This window comes from Lissotriton vulgaris, chromosome 7 (assembly GCF_964263255.1).
Source record: "Lissotriton vulgaris chromosome 7, aLisVul1.2, whole genome shotgun sequence".
Taxonomy (NCBI): Eukaryota; Metazoa; Chordata; class Amphibia; order Caudata; family Salamandridae; genus Lissotriton; species Lissotriton vulgaris.
The window spans coordinates 1,146,139,442-1,146,161,350 of record NC_141695.1 but is presented as its reverse complement, the minus strand read 5'-3'; positions in this window follow the sequence as shown (position 1 = coordinate 1,146,161,350).

The window sequence follows — 21,909 nt, the reverse complement described above, 5'->3', positions numbered from 1 at the left end:
ATTGCCACAAACCACAAACTCCCCGACCCTGCCGGAGCACTGTATAATCCACATACAGGCACTGGAGCCAAGTGAATTACCCCGCATCACAGGATGATGACGAGGCCCGAACCTTGGTCTACTTCCAAAGCGATGGATGACAAAACCACATTCTCTCCGGCCATGCGGAATCAACATCCGGAGGACCGCGGCCAGCTGCACCGCTCCCCAATCAGGAACTACCCGGGTCGCACAGGAGCGAAGGCCACCACCCTGGGGGTAGGGACGCGCCCCGCGATGCAAAAGGCTAACCCAGCCACCCCTTATGTTGCAGTAAAAGAGGTCAGGCGAGGGGTAATAGGGCGGATGCCAAGCGAGACCCCCGCACATCTCGTGGGGCTCACCATGTGTGGTGGGCCAGGCCCCTACTAGAGAGCCCCCCCTCCTCACAACCCAGAACATCTCTCTACCCCACTACTGCAATGCCCCGAGGAAGGTGGCATCCCTGATGGCCGGGCTAGATCCCACCGTAAGAGCAGTAATGCTGAAGAGGGGGGGGGGGGGGGGAGGTTACCTGGGAGGGCTCCGCATTCTTGTAGGACCCTGTTGCGAAATAGCCACCCGGGGGAATGCGGCTGCCCGAGGCCACCCGGTGGCCATCAGGAGGGCGGGCCCGTAGTCTCAGAGGGCCTCCCCCGCCCCCTACCTTTGATCTTCCACTCCTCCCCGGGCAGACGGAGCCCGGCAGGAGGGTGGGCGGGCCAGTGACGCACGTCCGGGGTGGCAGGCAGGGGGAGGGGTATATAACTTCCCCTCGCCATTTTAGAAGCCACTTTGCCGCTCCGGACGTCGCACGTCGGGCTTAAGGGAAACTCTTTTCCCACCCTACCTCTTACCCTGAGTGTCAGCTGGGGGGGCACCTGTGGGAACTTTTAATATGTTCTTTTTCGTTGCAGGCGGAGTTACAGGGCGATCCAGAAGCAGAGAGGTGCAGCATTGTACTTCAGTGGGCACATAGGGGTGCCAGAGCCTAACCTGGAACCTCATGGGAGGTCCGGGAACCCGTGTCGGTGCCCCAGTAGTCCTTCAGGCGGTTGTGTGCCTGTGCAACCGGGGGTTTGCCTAGATACGCCCCGCAAGGGGCGTGAGTAGAGTTATTACCATAATGGCAAAGCATATGGGTGGTTCGCCACTGTGCTGCTTGGCTCATCAGGCGGGCAGGTGGCGAGAATACGGCCTGCCCTTGGATCGCCCGTAAGATAACCCACGTGATTACATAACGTTGTATGTAATAAATCTGCAACAACTTTTCCCAATCTAACACTGGTGTCTTCTGTGTTATTTGCGGGATGTTGGGTATGTTGCGGGGCGGGGGGTTCTGTTGACCTGATGTGACTAGGAGGTTTGAACGCGCATAGAAGAGTGTCGCTGCTATCCCTCCCCCCATTGAAGCCTCCGAGGATTACAGTCAACCCGGTAGGGCACCGGGCCACGCACCGCCGAGACAGTAGATGATTGGGCCATCAGCCTGGCCCAGTAATATTCCTCCCAGGATAGGGGGGCAAGCGACTTCTACCCCCCGGGAAGCTAGGACCAACCGCACCCACGCTCCCACTTGTCACCGGCCACAAGGGCCGACCAGACCCCGCCAGTTACGGGAGGCCCACGGAGATGCGGGACGCCACGCAAACGAAGCATCCGAAAAGAACGGCTGAACGAGACGGTAGGCCCATGACAAAGGCATAAATATTCTGGTGCAAGAGCCACTTTATCCGCGCTTTCTCTGGTGAGGACGCGCTATGCACCCCATCTGACTCAGTGCAGCCTAGTGGGAGCTGCCTCTGGGCCTACAACCCCTTTCACCCTACATCCCCGCCCTTCAGTATCCAGCCCCACCACGTAGGCCGCAAGGCCCCACGGGGCAGGCAGGCACAATTAGGGACAGGATCCCTCCAGGCATATGGAGAGCCCCCATCCCAGGGAGATGGTGAGGTGGGGGTGAGAGGATGCAGGGACAGCGACTAACCTGAAGATTTCCGGCATTTCACGGCATGACTGAACAGCGAGACGGGCAGCAGACAAGAGGCTACACCATGGGCGGTGGAAGGTTTTTGTACCCTCGCCTTCCCCTACCACGACCGGAAGTGACGCTGCCGGCTGACCCCCTGGTCCATAGGCCGGGGTGCACTGGTATGCTGCTTAGTGTGCCTTCCTGTGGCTAGGATGACCAACCGTCCGTAAATTTCACAGACCGTCCGTAAATTGGACCTCATGTCCGTTGTCCGTGAGGATCCCTTTTACGGATGCCTTTTGTCCATATTTTTGGGCCTTTCAGGGAACAGAGCTGTTCCTCTGCAAAAGGTCTCAGCTCCAGAATGGGGCAGCCTCGCACTCCTCATGGAAGCACAAGGGCAGCCCCACCCCGCCCATTATCATTCTGTGTGGGGCTGATTGCCGCATACAGAATGACAATGGGTCAGTCTGGGCTGGCACAGCATGTGGTGGCCTCCTCCAGCCTCGGTCCAGGGCAGGGCATTCGGTCACATGGAAGTGCAAAAGCGCCCATGCTGCTGCTAGGTGAGAATCCAGTTCAACAAAGGAAGGGGTAAAAGAAGTTCAAAGTAAAGGATTATCAGTCTCTCCATCTCATCTTTTTAGAACTGATGCATTTTCAATATTATAATCAAGGAAGCCATGGTTGCTGCTTTTTTATTTTATGCAACTAACAACCATCGACAAAGCCAATAGTTCTGGCTTTTTGTAGGTGTAACTTTACTTGTTCTTGGTGTAACGTTACTTGTTGTATTATATATCTGGATGTAAACAGAAATACCAGCCGGGCGGCACATTATACTACGTACAGATTTTTAGTTTATGTGTTTTAAGCCACGCCCTTGATTACATCGAACGCCCTTTTGGAGAGACCCACTTCGTTTTTTCATCCCACCTAAAGCTCTGGAAACAACACCATGCCACAGTCGCCCCACGTTCAGGCGCTGTGCATCATGCATGACTCATGCCTTCCACTTTTTCAGATTGCTTATGTGCAGGGGCACAGTGAACCCTCCCCCACCCCACCCCTTGCTTTAGGAACTGCAGCGAGGGTGGAGTTCTTGATGGGCCTCTTCTGTCTGCAACTCTGCAGACAAAGGCGCAGCGCATAATTAATATAAAAAGGTGGACGAGTGAGTAACTGAAGGGATGGGTGGATGGATGACTGGATGGATGAGGGAAATGATGGATGGGTGAGTGAAAGGGTGGATGATGGGAGAGTGAATGGGTGGTTGGATGAGTGAAATGATAGATGGGTTGATGAATTGATAAGTGTAAGGGTGGATTGATTAATTGATAAGTGAGTGAAAGGGCGGGTAGATGGACAAAAGGATGGGTAGATGAGTGAAGGAGTGAAAGGGTGGATGGATGAGAGAAAGGATGGGTGAGTGAAAGGATGGATGAGTGATAGGCTCAATGGATGGATTCATGGGTGGATGAGTAGATGGATGGGTGTGTGGATGGAAGTATGGCTGGCTAAGTGAAAGGTGAATTGAGAGAGAAAGGGAGAATGGGTAAATAGATGACTGAACAGGTAAATGAGTGGAAGGATGAGTGACTAGGTGGATGAATGAGTAAGTAAAGGATGGCTGGATAGGTAAATGGCTGGATGAATGAGTGAATGGATGGATGGGTAGAAGAGTGGATGGATGAGTGTACTGATGGATAGGGTAAAAGGGTGGATGGATGGATAATGGATGGATGAGTAAGAGGGTGGATGGAGGGATGGATGAGTGAAATGATGGATGAAAGGATACGTGATGGATAGATTTGTAAATGGTTGAATATGGACATGGATGGGCACACAGATGGAAGGACAGAATGAATAGTGAAAGACTGAATGATGGATGAAGGTATGATTATACATTGTAATGAAATGAAATGAAATGAAATGAAAAAGAAACTTGATTAAGCGCACTGCGGCCAAGCGGCTTCCTGGCGCTGGTGACTCATCCAGGCTCACAGAGGGGACCCAAGGGGACTAGCTGGGGAATGCCTGAGAGAACAGAAAGGTTTTGAGGGCCTTGCGAAAGTGGGAGTAGATAGGGATGGAACGTATGGAAAGAGGAAGACTGTTCCAGAACCGGGGGGCCAGAACCGAGAAACGGGTGCCCCCTGTGCGTGATTTACGGAAGCAGGGGACGTGAAGAAGGGAAAGTGATGAGGAGCGGAGAGTGCGGCTGGGGGCATGGGAGGTGATGAGAGAATTGATGAAAAGAGGGGCGAAACGAGCGTGCGCCCGAAAGGCCAAGCAGGCTAGTTTGAAGAAGGATCTGAAATGAACAGGGAGCCAGTGTAGGGACTTGAGTGCAGGGGTGATGTGGGAAGATTTGGGTAGACGGAGGATAAGGCGGGCCGCTTGGTTTTGGATAGCCTAGAGGCGGCGGATTTCATAGGCGGGGATGCCAACGTACAGGCCATTCCCGTAATCCAAGCGGGAGATGATAAGGGCCATGACGATGGTTTTGAGGGCATCTACAGAGAAAAACCGGGAAATCTTGTGAATTAAACGAAGAGACAAGAAACAGGAAGACACGACGGAACTGATTTGGGCATGCATGGACAGGTCGTGGCTGACCTTGATGCCCAAGGTCCGAACAGAAGAAACCGGTGAGGGAGGGGGACCAAAGGAGAGGGGCCAGTGTAGCGGGGACCAGGGATTAGAAGGACCACCCGTGAGGACAAGCTCTGTCTTGTCCGGATTGAGCTTCAAGTGATTGAAGCTCATCCACTGCGAAATAAAGACTAAAGTGGAACAGAACTTGGGAAGAGAGTCAGAAGGGGACGAAAGATCAAAGACGAGCTGGAGGTCATCTGCGTAATTATAAACAGAGACCCCCAGATCGAGAAGAGAAGAGATAAGAGGGCGGATGTAAAGATTAAAGAGAAGTGGGGAGAGGGAGGAACCTTGAAGAACCCCACAGGTGACCGGACGTGGGGGAGCGGAAAAGCCGGAGAGGTGAACCGCTTGCGACCTGCCTTGAAGGAAGGACGCGATCCAAGAAAAGGCAGCGCCCTGGATGCCCGCTGCGCTGACACGATCGAGAAGGATGGCATGATCGACCGTGTCAAACGCAGCGGACAAATCGAGGAGGACCAGAGCTTGGGGGAGGTTGCTGTCAGCTTTCCCCTTGAGTTCGTCCAAAACCGCAAGGACCACTCCCTCAGTGGAGTGGCCTTGGCGAAAACCCGCATGGTGGGAGGCCAGAAGATGATTCTCCTCGATGTAGGTGGACAAGCAAGATGTAACATGGCTTTCAAGGATCTTCCCCAGATAAGGGAGCAGAGAGATAGGCCTGAAATTAGATGAAAAAGAGGGATCTAGACCAGGTTTTTTAAGAATTGGGAGAACTATAGCAGATTTGAATGAGGAAGGGACAGAACCCAAAGCCAGAGAAGCATTAAGGAAAGTGAGAGGAGGGACGGGACAACTAGTGAAGAGTGTTCTGAGAATCCGTGCAGGAGCACAGTCCGCCAGGGAACCAGACTTAACCTTAACAAGCAAGTCAAGGAAAAGCTCAGAAGAAATGGGTTGGAAACGATCCAAAGAAGAGGAAGGCAGAGGAAGAGAACCAGAGAGTTCAGGATGAGGCACAATGGGGATGTTGGCCTTGATGTTAATGATCTTGTCAATGAAATAATCATTCAGTGAAGAACAGAGGATTTGAGATGTAAGCCCCATTATCTTAAGCAATATTTCCTATACATTGACTTTCACATTTATATGAATGATTGTCTCTATATAATATGTGTGTGTTGTAAAGCTTTCCAACACTCTTCCCCACATACTTGGGATGAGTAGCACTATGGAAGAAATTAACCGCATCCGCGCTCAGAGAATTCTGCTTGCATGCTCAGATTTTCAAAATCCCATGCTTCATGACGAGCTGGGCTCGGCATCAGCGTGCGAGGAGGCTACGCCATGACGAGCCCAGCTCGTCATGAGCGTGGAAGGGGTTAAATACACTTGAGTGACAGTCTATGTGAGGATGAGGTGCGCCATTGGAGGGTGGTAGCAAGGCCAGACAGGCCGGACCGGGCATCAGGCGTTTTCTCTGGGAGCTGGAAAGGTGGGGGCGGTTATGTTACCACAAAAGACCTGCACATTTACTTAAAGCTGGGCGCACACTGAAAAACCATGAAGTGCACAATTGTCTCAACCTCATATAAACTTATTTTCACTTGTACTTAAGTGCTTGTCTATTTACTTACTTATATACTATTGCGCAACCTCCTCTGATGTGTCTGTAAAACTTACCTTTTGTCCTGAATTTGGACCTCCTGTCCTGAATTTTTGTCCTGAATTTTGACCCTTTGTCCTGAATTTTTACACGTACTGTCCTGAATTTGCACCCATGCCAGTTGGTCACCCTACCTGTGGCACTAAGGAGGCCGCCCTGTTAGGAGGGTCCCCTACGTGGACCCCGGGCAGCCTGTCATTCAAGTTGCTCACTGGTACAGTCATCAGGTGATAAAACATGTTTTTTCTCTTCATTGCTCATAGTTGCCTCAGTAGAGTGTTGTGAAAACTAGCAGATTCAGATAGCTTGGGCTTGAGCAGCAGCTCCCGCTGCGCGCCAATCAAGCCCCACCACACGTACCTTTTCTTTCTCCAGTCAGCACTCAGCAGAGAGGCGGGACCCGGACATCAGTGACTTATAGCAACTGTGCTTTTGCTGGGTACAGCATCGTGACTCAGCACCAGCCCGTAATCGTTTTATCTGCGAGTTGTTGGTCGGATAAAATGAAGCCATTAATCTGAAGAGCAGGAAGGTGTCTCAGTGCCCCCTCCAGCAACCGTGGGAACCCTTACCAATCCACTCCATGCATCCCCTTCATTTCTTGACCTTGTTGCTGCTGTGCCTTTGTAGTTTCATGAGCTGTGTTGTCAATGGCCAGTTTCTCCACCTTCCACGGCATTTGCACTTCTTTTGCGAAGCTGTCATGGTTTCAGATTGCTCTCAGTGGCACTTTCATAATTTCAGTGTAATTATGAGTGACATTTTAACGTCTATGAATAACACTTTCTCGCGAGCTAATTCAAGCAATGAAGATGAGGGAAACATAAATAGCAGACTTTCCACCCCTCGCTCCTCCTTTGGAATTCATGAGGGACTATTTTAAAACACTGAAAAGTGTGCTGTCATTTCATATTCAATTTGGTATCTTTTCAACGTTAATACAGGCAGAGCAATTTATTTGAATTGCACTGCTGCAAACATGTTTTAAAGAAAAATATTGTCAGAGCTGGAATTAGAGAGTAAAAAATGCTTCCGCTGATAAGGCTTGCTTTTATTTCCTAAGCAACTGTTATGACGGTTTAACCTTTCAAAGACCCCTTCAATCACTAACACTGTTCACCATAAGGTAGTATCGTCCTTTTGTGCCCATTACTATTACCTCCTCTTCAGCCCTCCCCGTCCCAGTCCAAACCAGATGAGCATAGCTCCTCCCACCAGAAACTCCCAAGCAAATTACACACCCATCTCTTCCCTCCAGGCCACTCCCATACTCTTAGGCATATAACACGTGACCCCCCAGAACCACAACCTGTCTGTTTTTGCTGCTGGACTGTCTTGATTCTTCGTGGGGGTGCCTACCGCCTCCCATAGGTAAGTGTGTGGCGGTCTGCTTGAGCGGCCTTCATTTAGGGTGACCAACTGGCATTGGTGCAAATTCAGGACGTGAGTGTAAAAATTCAGGACAAAGGGTCAAAATTCAGGACACAAATTCAGGACAGGAAAGTCAAAAAATTCAGGACAAAACTTCAGGACAATAGGTAGGTTTTACAGGCACATCCGAGGTTGTGCAATAGTATACAAGTAAGCCCAGCCATTTCCAAACATATTCAACCATTTGCAAACCTATCCATCATGTATCCTTTCACTCATCCATCCCTTCATCCATCCTTTCACTCATCCATCCATTATCCATCCATCCACCCTTTCACCCTATCCATCTGTACACTTATCCATCCACTCTTCATCCCATCCATCTATTCACTCATCCATCCAGCCATTTACCCTTTCACCAATCCAGCCATCCTTTCACTTACTAATCCTTCCACCCATCTACTCTGTTAGTCATCCATCCATCCTCCCTTTCACTCTCCATCGACCCTTTCACTTAGCCATCCTTCCTTCCATCCATCCACCCACCCATCCACTCATGAATCCATCCATTGACCCTATCACTCACCCATCTATCATTTCACTCCTTCACACATCTATTCATCCTTTTGTCCATCTACCCTCCATTTCACTGTTCTCATCCATCCTTACATCCACCCTTTCACTCATACGTCCATTCATTCACCTTTGCACTTATCAATCTATCAATCCATCCATCATTTCACTCATCCACCCACCCACCCACCCATCATCCACCCAACCATCCACCCACCCACCCATCCATCCACTCATCCATCCTTTCACCCACCATCCACCCACCCATCCACTCATCCGTCCTTTCACCCACCTACCATCCACCCACCCACTCATCCATCCATCCTTTCACCCACCCACTCATCATCCATCCATCCTTTCACCCACCCACTCATCATCCATCCTTTCACGCACCCACTCTCCATCCATCCATCCTTTTCACCCACCCACTCATCATCCATCCATCCATCCATCCTTCCCCTCATCACCCATCCATCCTTCCCCTCATCATCCATCCATCCTTCCCCTCATCATCCATCCATCCATCCATCCTTCCACCCACCCACCCACCCACTCATCATCCATCCATCCATCCATCCATCCATTTTCCCTTCATCATCCATCCATCCTTCCCCTCATCATCCATCCATCCTTTCACCCATCCCCTCATCATCCCACCCATCCACTCATCCGTCCTTTCACCCACCTTCCATCCACCCACCCACTCATCCATCCATCCATCCTTTCACCCACCCACTCATCATCCATCCATCCTTTCACCCACCCACTCATCATCCATCCTTTCACGCACCCACTCTCCATCCATCCATCCTTTCACCCACCCACTCATCATCCATCCATCCATCCATCCTTCCCCTCATCACCCATCCATCCTTCCCCTCATCATCCATCCATCCTTCCCCTCATCATCCATCCATCCATCCATCCTTCCACCCACCCACCCACTCATCATCCATCCATCCATTTTCCCTTCATCATCCATCCATCCTTCCCCTCATCATCCATCCATCCTTTCACCTACCCCCTCATCATCCATCCCCTCATCATCCATCCCCTCATCATCCATCCTTTCCCCCACCCCCTCATCATCCATCCATCCATCCTTCCCCTCATCATCCATCCATCTATCCTCCCACTCATCATCCATCCATCCTTCCCCTCATCATCCTTCCATCCTTTCACCCACCCACCCATCCATCCATCCTTCCCCTCCATTCATCCCCTCATCCATCCATCCTTCCCCTCATCCATCCTTCCCCTCATCCATCCATCCCCTCATCCATCCATCCTTCCTTCCCCTCATCATCCATCCTTCCCCTCATCCATCCTTCATTTCATCCATCAACCATCCTTCCTCTCATCCATCCATTCTTCCCATCCATTTATCCTTCCCCTCATCCATCCATCCTTTCCCTCCATCCATCCATCCATCCTTCCTTCCCCTCATCTATCTTTCCCCTCATCCATCATTCAGCTACCCTTCCACCCATACATCCAGCTATTTACATTTTCTCTCATCCATCCTTCCCCTCACTCATCAATCCATCCATACTCTCTCATTATCTATTTATTCAATCTTTCATTCATCCATTCACCCTTTCACTAATTCATCCAGCCATCCACCCATCCCTTCACTTACTTACTCGCACACCTTTCCATATTAATTTTGAGCTGAGCCCTTTTGAGAAGAGGCCCATCAAGAACTTCACTCTCGCTGCAGGAGTCATTCCAGGACTTGGACAGAAGCCACCCAGGGCAGAGACAGGATCCACCACAGGGGGGAGAGGAGCCATCACAGGCGGGTGTGGGCGGGGGGGGACAGGAGTCACCACAGGGGGGAACAGGAGCCATCACAGGCGGGGGGAGGGGGACAGGAGCCATCACAAGAGGGAGAACAGGATCCACCAGGGTGGGCAGAGGGGTGGGCATGCAGTATTCTAGAATCATCTTGGGCTCCTCGCCCCTCCTGCACAAGACAACGAGAAGACAGGCTCTCTGTCCAAAATGCCATCCCCCACTGTGATGTACAGTACTTACAGGAGACACTCGAAGAGAACTGATTGAACTGATTGTCCTCCATACTTTGTTAATCAGTGTGGGTGCGATTGTGCCATTTCTTTATGTCATTACATTATAGACTGCATGTTTGAAGAACCGAGGTTTGCTTACAATTTAGTGACAACACGTGATGCCTCGGTGTAATCTGGTCGAGTCTAGGATGTTTGGGGCCCTGGGTAGAAATGGGAATGTGTGAGGCCCCTCTAAATTGCAGAGACATGACGCATTCAGGGCTGTTTGCATCTGAATGGATGCCCCTGCTCCTGAACCTGCAGCCCCTCCTCTCAGACACCTTCGAGCACCTCTTAACAGCTCATCAAGAGCTGAAGGTGTGAGGGTTACCACCCCGCTGTGCCTCTCCAATGCTGCTTGGTATCTGAGCTTTGGAACAGCCTCGGAGTCAAGAAGGGGGGTGGGGGCAAGCTGTGCCGGCTTTAGGGTGGGGCGACCGGTACCCGGTTAAAATGACGGACAAATGGCGTCCGTTAAAGAATCCTTCACGGACATCGGACAGACGGCCGAAATTACGGACTGTCCGTGAAATTTACGGACGGTTGGTCACCCTACCTTCATTGTGCCCTTCATGCCTGTGGGTGCGTGTCTAAGTCCCTGCTGTAGCGGACTTAGACAGGACTGGGTAGTTGCGGTCCGTCTGCAGTTTCCCCTCTTCTGGATTGTTCCCTGCTCTTGCGGGAACAACCGGTGAGGGTGGGGGAGTGTGTGGGCGTGGCTGTGCCTTTCTCTGCATGCCGAAGGCATGGCAGTGGGGCTCCTCTTCGAGGTCTTCTGCGAGTGGGGCTCCGCTCTCGTTTCCGAGTCCGAGTTGCCCTGCTGTTTTGGTTACCTTCCTGTTCTGACGAAGGTCCCGTGGGGATGCTGCGTGGTTTTAGGAGCTGTTCCCGGGTTCTGTGTTGAGGTTGTATCTTCTAAGTATACTGTTAAGAGTATTTATGTATAATGTTTCACATGTCATACCTGGAGGATGTGTTCTATGTTTACTGTTCCATGTCACATAAGTGTCATCTCCGAATGTCCGGAGAGTACTTATGTGACGTCACCCTAGGTACTTGGCAGTTGCCGTTCCGCTCTGCCTGGAGTGGTTGCTCTTTGCTCCTTGCTTCCTGTGGGCCTTTATTATTACTGATTCAAGAATCTACAATAAAGATATTTCATTTACTTTCCGTGCTGTCATTCTTCAACAATTGGCGACGAGGACAAAGGACTGGAAGGCCCACGGACAGCTTTGGTGAATTGGTGCTACACACACAGGAAGACTTAAATGACCCTGCGGTGAATCTGGTATCGCGCTGACACTGATGTGAAAAGAAGTAAGTGGAGGCAAAACTTACCTGCGTGCAGTTTCAATGACAGAGCAGCAGCGCGCCAAGTCTGTCAGGGAGCACGCGTGATGCATGCCGGTAAGGACGTAAGCTCACGCTCTGACTGTTAATTGGAGTAGAGCCAAAGACGTCATCAGGTGTAGCGTGCGTGCAGCCATTTTGAGTCAGTCTGCAACATTTCCTGACTGAATACAGCGCGCAAAGAGTTATGTAAGGAACGGTAGTGCGAAGGAATGAGCCGCGCATATGAGCTAATAAAATAAACGAAATCCAGGCTTAAAGCTACCTGTAACAACATTACATGGATAGATCAATCGCAGCAGTATGAAGTTACTAGCGCAAGGCGAGTCTGAGAGGAAACTACAGCAGAAATAAAAAGAGCAGTTAAACGTTCATGTGAGAAGAGTAAAGTAAACCCCTTCAGGAAAAAAAAAAAGTGCCCAAGAGAGAAAGTGTACAATAGAAAGGGAACACTTGATGTTGAATGTAATAGAAGTAAAAAGGAAAATAAGCAAAGGCAGTGAAAACAATATGGCACAAAGTAACAATATTTGTGTACCACCACTTTTCCTTGAGGAGCCTGGAAAACCAGTTATGAAGTGGAAGACTTGGTTGAGGGCATTTGAAAATTATATAGTATCAATAGACGGCAAAGGATATGATGCAGAAAGAAAGAAAGCGCTTTTATTTGGCCTCCTCGGAAAAGCAGGCCAGGAAGTATTTGACAGCTTGCCGGAATTCGAAAGCCCACCAGGTGATTTTTATACCAATAAATGAATATCAAGAGGCTATTAAGAGACTTGAGAAATAATATGTGGAAGAAAGTAACATTATGGTATTCTATTGTTTTTCCAAGAAGGTGCAAGAAAGGTTATTAGCATGTAGGAATCCCACACTGCAGGAAGTAGTGGACACAGCAAAAGGAATAGAAAGATCTTTAATATCAACAAAATAATTATCTTGTACTAGTAGTAACTCAAACGTATTTTACTTACAGGATAAAATAAAAGCAGAACGTAAGGGTTATGAGAAAAATTGGAATGATAAAAAGATAGGAGGCAAGAATTTGAATTGTTTCCAATGCGAATCACAAGAGCATCATGCCCAGCTTTGGGGAAAAGTGCATGAAATGTAAAAAGTTTGGGCACTACACTACCTTGTGCAAAACAAAAAAAGTAACAGGAAATGTAAAAGTAAATGCTGTAAGTGATTATGATGAGGAAATGTGCGCCAATATCGTATTATATGTTGAAATGGTTGATGGAAAAATAAAAGGACCCGTAGGTGAAATAATGATAGGAAATGTTGAATTACAGTTCACAGCTGTTTCAGGGTCTCCATTAACAATTATATCCGACAAATTGTTCGAGGATAAATGGTACAATGTGAAATTACATGAGACAGACATAAACCCAAAGGCATTTGTGGAACTAGATATAGATATGGTTGGTTATTTTTGCGACACACTTACATTCAAATGAAGGGTAATTACAACAAAAATCTATGTCGCAGAAAGAGGCAGAATTTTGGTAGGTTGGAAGGATCTGGCTAAGTTAGGAGTATTTCTACAACCAGGAGCAAAAGATCTTTTAATACTGAGAGAAGATTTTGTGAACAATATCTGTCTAGAAGGAAAACAGGAAGGTGTGGAAAAAGTATTGGAAAAGCACAGAGATGTTTTCAAAAACGAAATAGGATGTGTAAGAGGATTTGTGCATGACATAAAATTGAAAGCAGGTGCTGGGCCAATTAAACATAAAGTAAGAACAGTACCATTATCAGTCAAAAGTGAACTGAAAAAAGTGTTAGAAAAGTTGAGCAAGGAAGGGGTGATTGAGGAGACAGACGCTTCTGAGTGGGTGTCAGCGATTGTGGTCTCTAAGAAAAAGAAGACCGGAGAAATAAGACTATGTTTTGACCTTCGTTCACTAAACAAAAATATACATGAAGGATGTTTTCTATGTTTACTGTTCCACGTCACATAAGTGTCATCTCCGAATGTCCGGAGATGTCGCGACTGCAAGCGGCGCCAATACCTTCGCGCACCACTAACCTGATCAATCTGGTCAGCAGGAACGATGGGATGAATGTCCTCTCGACTTGTCTAAACACTACACCCAGGGGTGTCGTAGAGAGCACCTTCTGAATGGGTATTGCGAGAAGCCGGAAGGGTAAGGCGTAGGAAAAAACGGGAGTGAAGGACGTGGCCCTCTGGGTCTGGTTCCAGGGAACCTCCGTGGAAGGATGTACTGCAGGGGGGAAAGACAGTTGACAGGTATAAGTGCCTTGTTCCCCGATAATCCCTTCTTTTCCCTGGCCTTGAGCAATCACACTTACCAAAATTAAACTCGCTCTCACTTTCAATGGAACCGATCTGTTCCTCCTCTTCAAGAGGACTGGAGAGGTGAAGTGAAAGTTAATCGTCACTTTCACACAAAGCGCCGTAATCCTTAGAAGGTGTTTCAGCTTCGGATGCTAACAGTATTTTCCTCCGTTTAGTTTGTATTCCCAATAACGCTTGAGAACAATGAGTATGTCATAGAGCCACTCGATTAGTCTTTGCACCAGACTCTGGGGAACAATGAAATTATAACTGGGAACTCCCGTAAAACAATAGCAAACTATATGAACTGAAAGGGAAGAACGATCCTGTTCTTCCGTAGTTATACTTGCGGTTATCTGGAAGTTTCTCCACTTCTCTGACCACACAGGTTCATGCTAGGAACTGGCTTGATGAGTCTCTGACCACGCAGGCACTTGCTCGGCGCTGGCGATCTCCTCTGACCACGCAGGCACTTGCTCGGCGCTGGCGATATCCTCTGACCACGCAGGCACTTGCTCGGCGCTGGCGATCTCCTCAGAGCTAAATCCGGCGGGGAACACCATCCGCCATACTCGAAATCCACAAAAAACAATTGTCAAGCTCCGAGCCGTTTCCAAGGCGGAGCTATATAGATACGACCTTCCTTCCTGTTCTCCAGGTCCGCTTGGCATTCTGGGACTTGTAGTGCAGATGGAGTGATCGTGCATTCTGACCTTTCTTTTTTCCTCTCGTTGTGGCTGCGAGAGCGATCACGACAGAACCCCCTCTCGAGGACTGCCGTCTCGGCGGTCGACCCGGTTTACCAGGGAAACGTTCATGGAACTCAGCAACCAGATCCGGGCAATGCAAATGGTCCACTGGTTCCCAGGTTCTGTCCTCGGGCCCATACCCCTGCCAGTCGACCAAGTACTGGACCTTGCCACGCACCATACGAGAGTCCAGTATCCGTTGCACTTCGTATTCATCCTGGCCTTCCACCTCCAGAGCAGGGGGACGCTCCGGCAAGCGCATACTCAATGGACAAGGCCTGAGGAGAGACACATGGAACACCGGATGAATGGACCAAGCCTCTGGCAGAGACAGTTTCATGGCTACAGGGTTCACAACCTCACAGATGCTATACGGGCCAATAAACTTAGGCTTAAGTTTATTTACTCCTTTCAGGTGGATGTTACGTGTGGACAGCCACACCTTGTCCCCCACCTTATACTCTGGCTCCTCAGACCTCCTCCGGTCTGCAAACAGTTTGTGAGCCGCTTGTGCCGTCTCCAAACAATGTCGCGCATCGATAAGGATGGCCCTCAAATGCGCATGATGTTCATGTATGGAAGGAACCAAGGATTCAGCAGGCCAGTCGAACGGAAGCATATTCGGATGGAAACCGTAAAGGCAGAAAAAGGGGGAACACCCCAAGGTGGAATGAACAGCATTGTTATAAGCGAACTCCGCCATCCACAAGAGTGTGGTCCAATCCAAGGCGTTCTGCATGGTAAAGCAGCAGAGGTATTGCTCCAGTGTTTGGTTAAGCCTTTCGGTTTTACCATCTGTCTGAGGATGATAGCTAGTTGATAATCGGGCGTCGATTTGCAAGATGGCACAGAGAGCTTTCCAAAAATGCGACGTAAATTGCGTGCCTCGATCGGTTATAAGCACACTGGGCAATCCATGCGCCCGTACAATGTGTTGAAGGAATACTTTAGCCAACTCCATTGACGTAGGCAGACCCGGTAAAGAAATGAAGTGTCCCATTTTTGTTAGATGGTCTACCACTACCAGAACCACAGTTTGATTACCGCAGGGAGGCATCTCCACTATAAAATCCATGGATAAGGTGTGCCAAGGTTTAGGAGGAATGGGTAACGGATGGAGGAGACCCGATGGTTTCGTATGGACTGATTTGCCCTGGGCACACACCGCACAGGTCTTTACGTATTCCTTTACATCCTTTCGAACCTCTTTCCACCAAAAGGAACGCTCCACATTAGCGGTGGTCTTATATATGCCCATGTGGCCGCTCAATACAGAGTCATGCGCCCATTTCAACACTTGTTGTTGCAACTGTATCTGGGGGATATACAACGCTTGGTAATGGTATGCCAGGTCGTTTTCCATATGACGATGTTCCGGCTCTTCCTGGATCCAAGAAACTATATCCTGATCAGCTATAGCCACTTTCAAATCATCCAGAAAGTCTTCGGAGGAGACCAGGGCAAGCGATACCTCGGAACAGTCTGTTTCTTGAAGGATATAAGGAGGTTCCGCTGATTCAACCGTCTCTTCTGTACCTAGGCGGGATAAGGCGTCCGCCTTCCCATTACGGGACCCAGGTCGATACTTGATTACAAAATCATAATCGGAAAAAAACAAAGTCCAGCGAAGCTGCCTTGGGGTCAGAGCCTTAGCCGTTTTGAGGAACAAAAGGTTGCGGTGATCCGTGATGATCTCCACGGTGTGTAAAGCACCTAGAAGATAATGTCGCCACTCTTCACAGGCTCTTTTTATAGCGAGGAGTTCTTTATCGGTGATAGAGTAATTTATCTCACAAGGTGTAAGTTTCTTTGAATAGAATGCCACTGGGTGCAACTGGCCCGTGTTGGGATGTCTTTGGGACAGGATTCCTCCGAGAGCGTATTGGGAGGCATCAGTCTCGAGGACATACGGCAACTGAGGATCTGGATGTCTGAGTATAGGTGCCTGGGTGAACCTGTCTTTGAGAATTTGAAAGGCCTGTTCTGCTTCTGTTCCCCATACAAACGGGACGTTCTTTCTCAGGAGGGATGTGATGGGATGTATGGCTTTCGAAAAGTCCTGAATAAAGCGCCTGTAATAGTTGGCAAAACCAAGAAAACTCTGAACAGCCTTCACATTCTGTGGAGTTTTCCAGTTCAGGATTACCTCGACTTTTCTTGTATCCATTCGGAAACCTTGAGCATCTATGATGTACCCCAAGAAGGCGACTTCCTGTACATGGAAGAGACATTTCTCCAACTTGGCATATAACGAGTTTTGCTGAAGCTTCCGCTATACTGTCTTCACATGGACGATATGTTCTGTCATTGTTGTCGAATATATCAGAATATCGTCTATGTAGACCACGCAGTACGTTTCCAAGCACCCTCTCAGCACCTCGTCCATGAAGAATTGGAAGGCAGCAGGGGCGTTGCAGAGACCAAAGGGCATTACCCTGTATTCAAATAAACCGAATTTGGTTGTGAACGCTGTCTTCCACTCGTCTCCCTTTTGCACACAAACAAGGTGGTAGGCCCCCCGAAGATCGAGTTTCGTGAAACATTTTGCCCCCTTCAATTGGTCCATCAAGACCGGAATGAGGGGAAGAGGATAGCGGTTTTTTATAGTAACCTTGTTAATCGCACGGTAGTCGATGCAGGGTCTTATCTCGTCACAGTCCTTTTTAGCAATGAAAAACATCGGTGAAGACGCAGGGGAGGTGGAGTGTCTGATAAACCCGGAAGCAAGGTTGTCGTCAATATATGTTTTTAAATATTGGGTTTCTTTCTCCGTCAAAGCATAAACCCTACTGCAAGGGATATCCGCCCCGGTATGAGGTCCACACAACAGTCATAAACCCTATGGGGGGGTAACTGGGCAGCCTTTTGTTTGTCAAACAATGCCTTATACTCCTGGTATTCAACGGGAAGCACCGTGGCACAACAGAACTGTTCCATGCAACATGCGTTCGCCAAACAGGCTGCAGGCGAGGGCACCGGAAGGGAAGGACGAATCTCATGATCCCTACAGTGTTCTCTACAATAAGGAGAGGTCATACTGACCGTACGGGATGACCAACTAACGTAGGGATCATGCAGCATAAGCCACGGCATACCCAGGATGAGACGGAACTGCGGGGCATCTATCAGATCGAATTGGATGTTTTCCTGGTGGTTCTCGCCGAATTCCATCAATAATGACAGGGTGTTATAAACCACCGGACCAGATGACAGGATGGTTCCGTCCACTGCCTTTACTGTCTCGGGTCGCAGCTTCTTCTCGCAAGGAATGCCCATCCTTAACGCATAGTCCTGGTCAATATAGTTTCCGGTAGCCCCAGAATCAAGAAGGGCATCAATTTGTAGTTTGTTGTGAGAGGCAATCCAGAGAGACACACGTACGTTCATGTGGGCCACCGCAGGATGAAGGGTGTTGGCCAATACGGGGGAGATCATAGGAAGCTGGTATCTCAAGTCAGAGACCTCCGTCTGACTTAAGACCTGTAGTTTTCCGACGGTTCGGCATCCTTCTGAGTAGCTTGGACCCGGGGAAGGGTAGAGCGCCCGGGAACGTAATTCCGGGCTCGGCATTCCTTAATAAAATGCCCTCCTTTCCCACAATAAAGGCAAAGTTTCAGACGTCGCCTTTTGTCCTTTTCTTCGGAAGTAAGGGGGCCTCTGACCCCTCCGATTTGCATGGGTTCCGTTTCATCGGTCACCTTCGTTTTTTCTTCTCCTCCGAATCTGGGTCGGGAAGGGGGATAGTAGAAACGGTTTTCCCCTCTGGGCCTTTCTCCTTTACGTTCTAGCAAACGATGGTCTAACTGGATGGTGAGATCTATAAATTCTGATACCGTGGTTGGTAATTGCACCACCTGGGCCAACACATCTTTTAATTCTCCTCTCAAACCTTGATAAAAGAGGGAAATCCGTTTCTCCACCGGCCAATCCGTTTCCACTAGCAGGCGATTAAATGTAGTAATATATGACAGTAAATCTTGAGACCCCTGTCTTAGTGTCATGATTTCCCTGTCAAGGGTTAGCATATGGGATTTCCTGTCGAATAGTTTTCTCAATTCGAGACAAAAATCAGTAAAGTTATGTAATACCGGGTCGTTACGTTCTAACAAGGGAATGGCCCAACTTGATGCATTCCCTCCCATGTAGGACATCATGAACGCCGTTTTAACTGTTTCCTCCTGGAAGACCACGGGTTTACACAAGAAATGAAGACGGCACTGATTCAGAAACGTTTCGAACTTACGAGGATCCCCATAAAACCTCTCCGGAGGGGCCAGAGGAATCCCCTGGTTCTGGATTACCTGAACCGTTGGTAATGCATCCGTGGCTGCTGCGGGAGTAGATAACGGCAAGAAGTAACCCCCGGTTCGGGAGGTCGAAGGTGGAGGCAAAGTGGCTGGTTTGAGTATGGGTCTCGCCACTGGTTCCTTCAGTGATAAGTCAGACATCTCTTTGCGCATCTGCGTAACTTCCTGGTATAAGGCCTGATTCTCGGCACGAGAGGTAAGGACCTCCTGACGAAGCTCCGAGAAGCTTTCCAACAGTGAAGCAAGTGTAGCGTCGACTTCCATCGTCCGGGCTGAAGCGTATTCGTGAGCTTGACAATCTGTCGCGACTGCAAGCGGCGCCAATACCTTCGCGCACCACTAACCTGATCAATCTGGTCAGCAGGAACGATGGGATGAATGTCCTCTCGACTTGTCTAAACACTACACCCAGGGGTGTCGTAGAGAGCACCTTCTGAATGGGTATTGCGAGAAGCCGGAAGGGTAAGGCGTAGGAAAAAACGGGAGTGAAGGACGTGGCCCTCTGGGTCTGGTTCCAGGGAACCTCCGTGGAAGGATGTACTGCAGCGGGGAAAGACAGTTGACAGGTATAAGTGCCTTGTTCCCCGATAATCCCTTCTTTTCCCTGGCCTTGAGCAATCACACTTACCAAAATTAAACTCGCTCTCACTTTCAATGGAACCGATCTGTTCCTCCTCTTCAAGAGGACTGGAGAGGTGAAGTGAAAGTTAATCGTCACTTTCACACAAAGCGCCGTAATCCTTAGAAGGTGTTTCAGCTTCGGATGCTAACAGTATTTTCCTCCGTTTAGTTTGTATTCCCAATAACGCTTGAGAACAATGAGTATGTCATAGAGCCACTCGATTAGTCTTTGCACCAGACTCTGGGGAACAATGAAATTATAACTGGGAACTCCCGTAAAACAATAGCAAACTATATGAACTGAAAGGGAAGAACGATCCTGTTCTTCCGTAGTTATACTTGCGGTTATCTGGAAGTTTCTCCACTTCTCTGACCACACAGGTTCATGCTAGGAACTGGCTTGATGAGTCTCTGACCACGCAGGCACTTGCTCGGCGCTGGCGATCTCCTCTGACCACGCAGGCACTTGCTCGGCGCTGGCGATCTCCTCAGAGCTAAATCCGGCGGGGAACACCATCCGCCATACTCGAAATCCACAAAAAACAATTGTCAAGCTCCGAGCCGTTTCCAAGGCGGAGCTATATAGATACGACCTTCCTTCCTGTTCTCCAGGTCCGCTTGGCATTCTGGGACTTGTAGTGCAGATGGAGTGATCGCGCATTCTGACCTTTCTTTTTTCCTCTCGTTGTGGCTGCGAGAGCGGTCACGACAGGAGAGTACTTATGTGACGTCACCCTAGGTGCTTGGCAGTTGCCGTTCTGCTCTGTCTGGAGTGGTTGCTCTTTGCTTCTTGCTTCCTGTGGGCCTTTGATATTACTGATTCAAGAATCTACAATAAAGATATTTCATCTACTTTCCGTGCTGTCATTCTTCAACATTCTGGCTTCTGTTTTGGTATCGGTAATGGGCCAAGTTCCCCTTTCTAGTGTGCTTGAAACTGGTGCTTTGCGTTGCGGCCTGTTTTATGACCGCAAGGTATTTCCCATTTTTTCCCGGCGGGTTGGGTCTCTGCCTCATTGCCTGTGGTGCGCTGGGTTCAGCGCCTGGTGATTTCGATCTGTCCTAGGTGTGCTAGGGTAGAGGGTGTGTCTGGGGGCCTTCCCTGGAGTGTTCGCTCTCGTGGGCGGCTTCTTGGGGCACGGTCAGCTTGTTTTCTTTATGGCAGAGGCCTGCATGGATCAGTTGTTTTATACTTTGCTCCATAATCTTTGATTGGCCATTTTGGAGCCGGCCTCTTGTCCCTTATGGGATTGTGGTGTTTCACTGATTGGCCCTTCAGGCCTTGGTTGATTGGTCTGGGGATTTATAAACGGGTGGTTTCTCTGCTTTATTGTGTCCATCATGGAAGGTAGAGGTTATGTTGAGAGTGTGCTCCGATGTGAGGAGGAGGTGGCGGTTGCTGGGCCTTCAGCTACTCTTTCCATGGCTGAGGTGCAGAAGATGATTAAGGCCGCAGTGGCTGCGGCTTTTCTGGCTCGTCCCGATGGGCCTAAAAAGCAAAAATTGAAAGCCTCGGCAGAGGTCGATCTGGACGTTGATTCTGATGAAGAGGTGAAGGGTCGTTTTGTCCAGGGTACAGATCTTCGCTGTGTTATGCAACATGTTCAGGACAATTAAGGGTTCCCTAGTCCCTTGGAGGGTGTCGAGTCTGAAGACTTTTTCACCAATTACCTGAAGAAGGAGCCTGAGAGCCTCCTCATTCATAAGTCTGTGAGGAATGTGCTGGAGGAGGTGTGGAAGGATGTTAACAAACATGCCTTTCCCTAGTTTCTGGCAAAGAGGTATCCTTAACAGGGTTCTCTGAGGAATTCCCGGCCGTGGTCAAGGTAGATTCCTTGCTGGCTGGCATGGCGTCTCAGAGCCTGGTGGTGTCCGAGGATGCGGTTCATTCGGATCCTGTGGACAAGCGGGTTGAGGGGGCCTTGAAGTGGTCCTTTGCTGCCTCTAATCTTGCTGTCCTGTCTGCGGCTTACACCAGCTATTGAGGTTCCGTGAATTCTGAACCTGGGTCATAAAGGTCGTGGTTCTTTTACGATTTTGGTAACGGCGAACCGTAAACAGTGAGCTCAGCAAGTATGAGTGTTTTCGTCATGTTACACCGATGGATTCACTATGTATTTGAAGATTTCGTTCTGAACCCTTGGGTTCCCTGTTGTGCATGGCAGCCATTTTGTGGTTGCCCTCACATAGGTCGATGACTTTAGCTGACTTTTGAATGACCTGAGTGAACTGACCCTGTTGCCTGAAGCTGACCTTGTTAGGCCAGTTCCTTGCCCAGTAGCTGATCAAGATTAA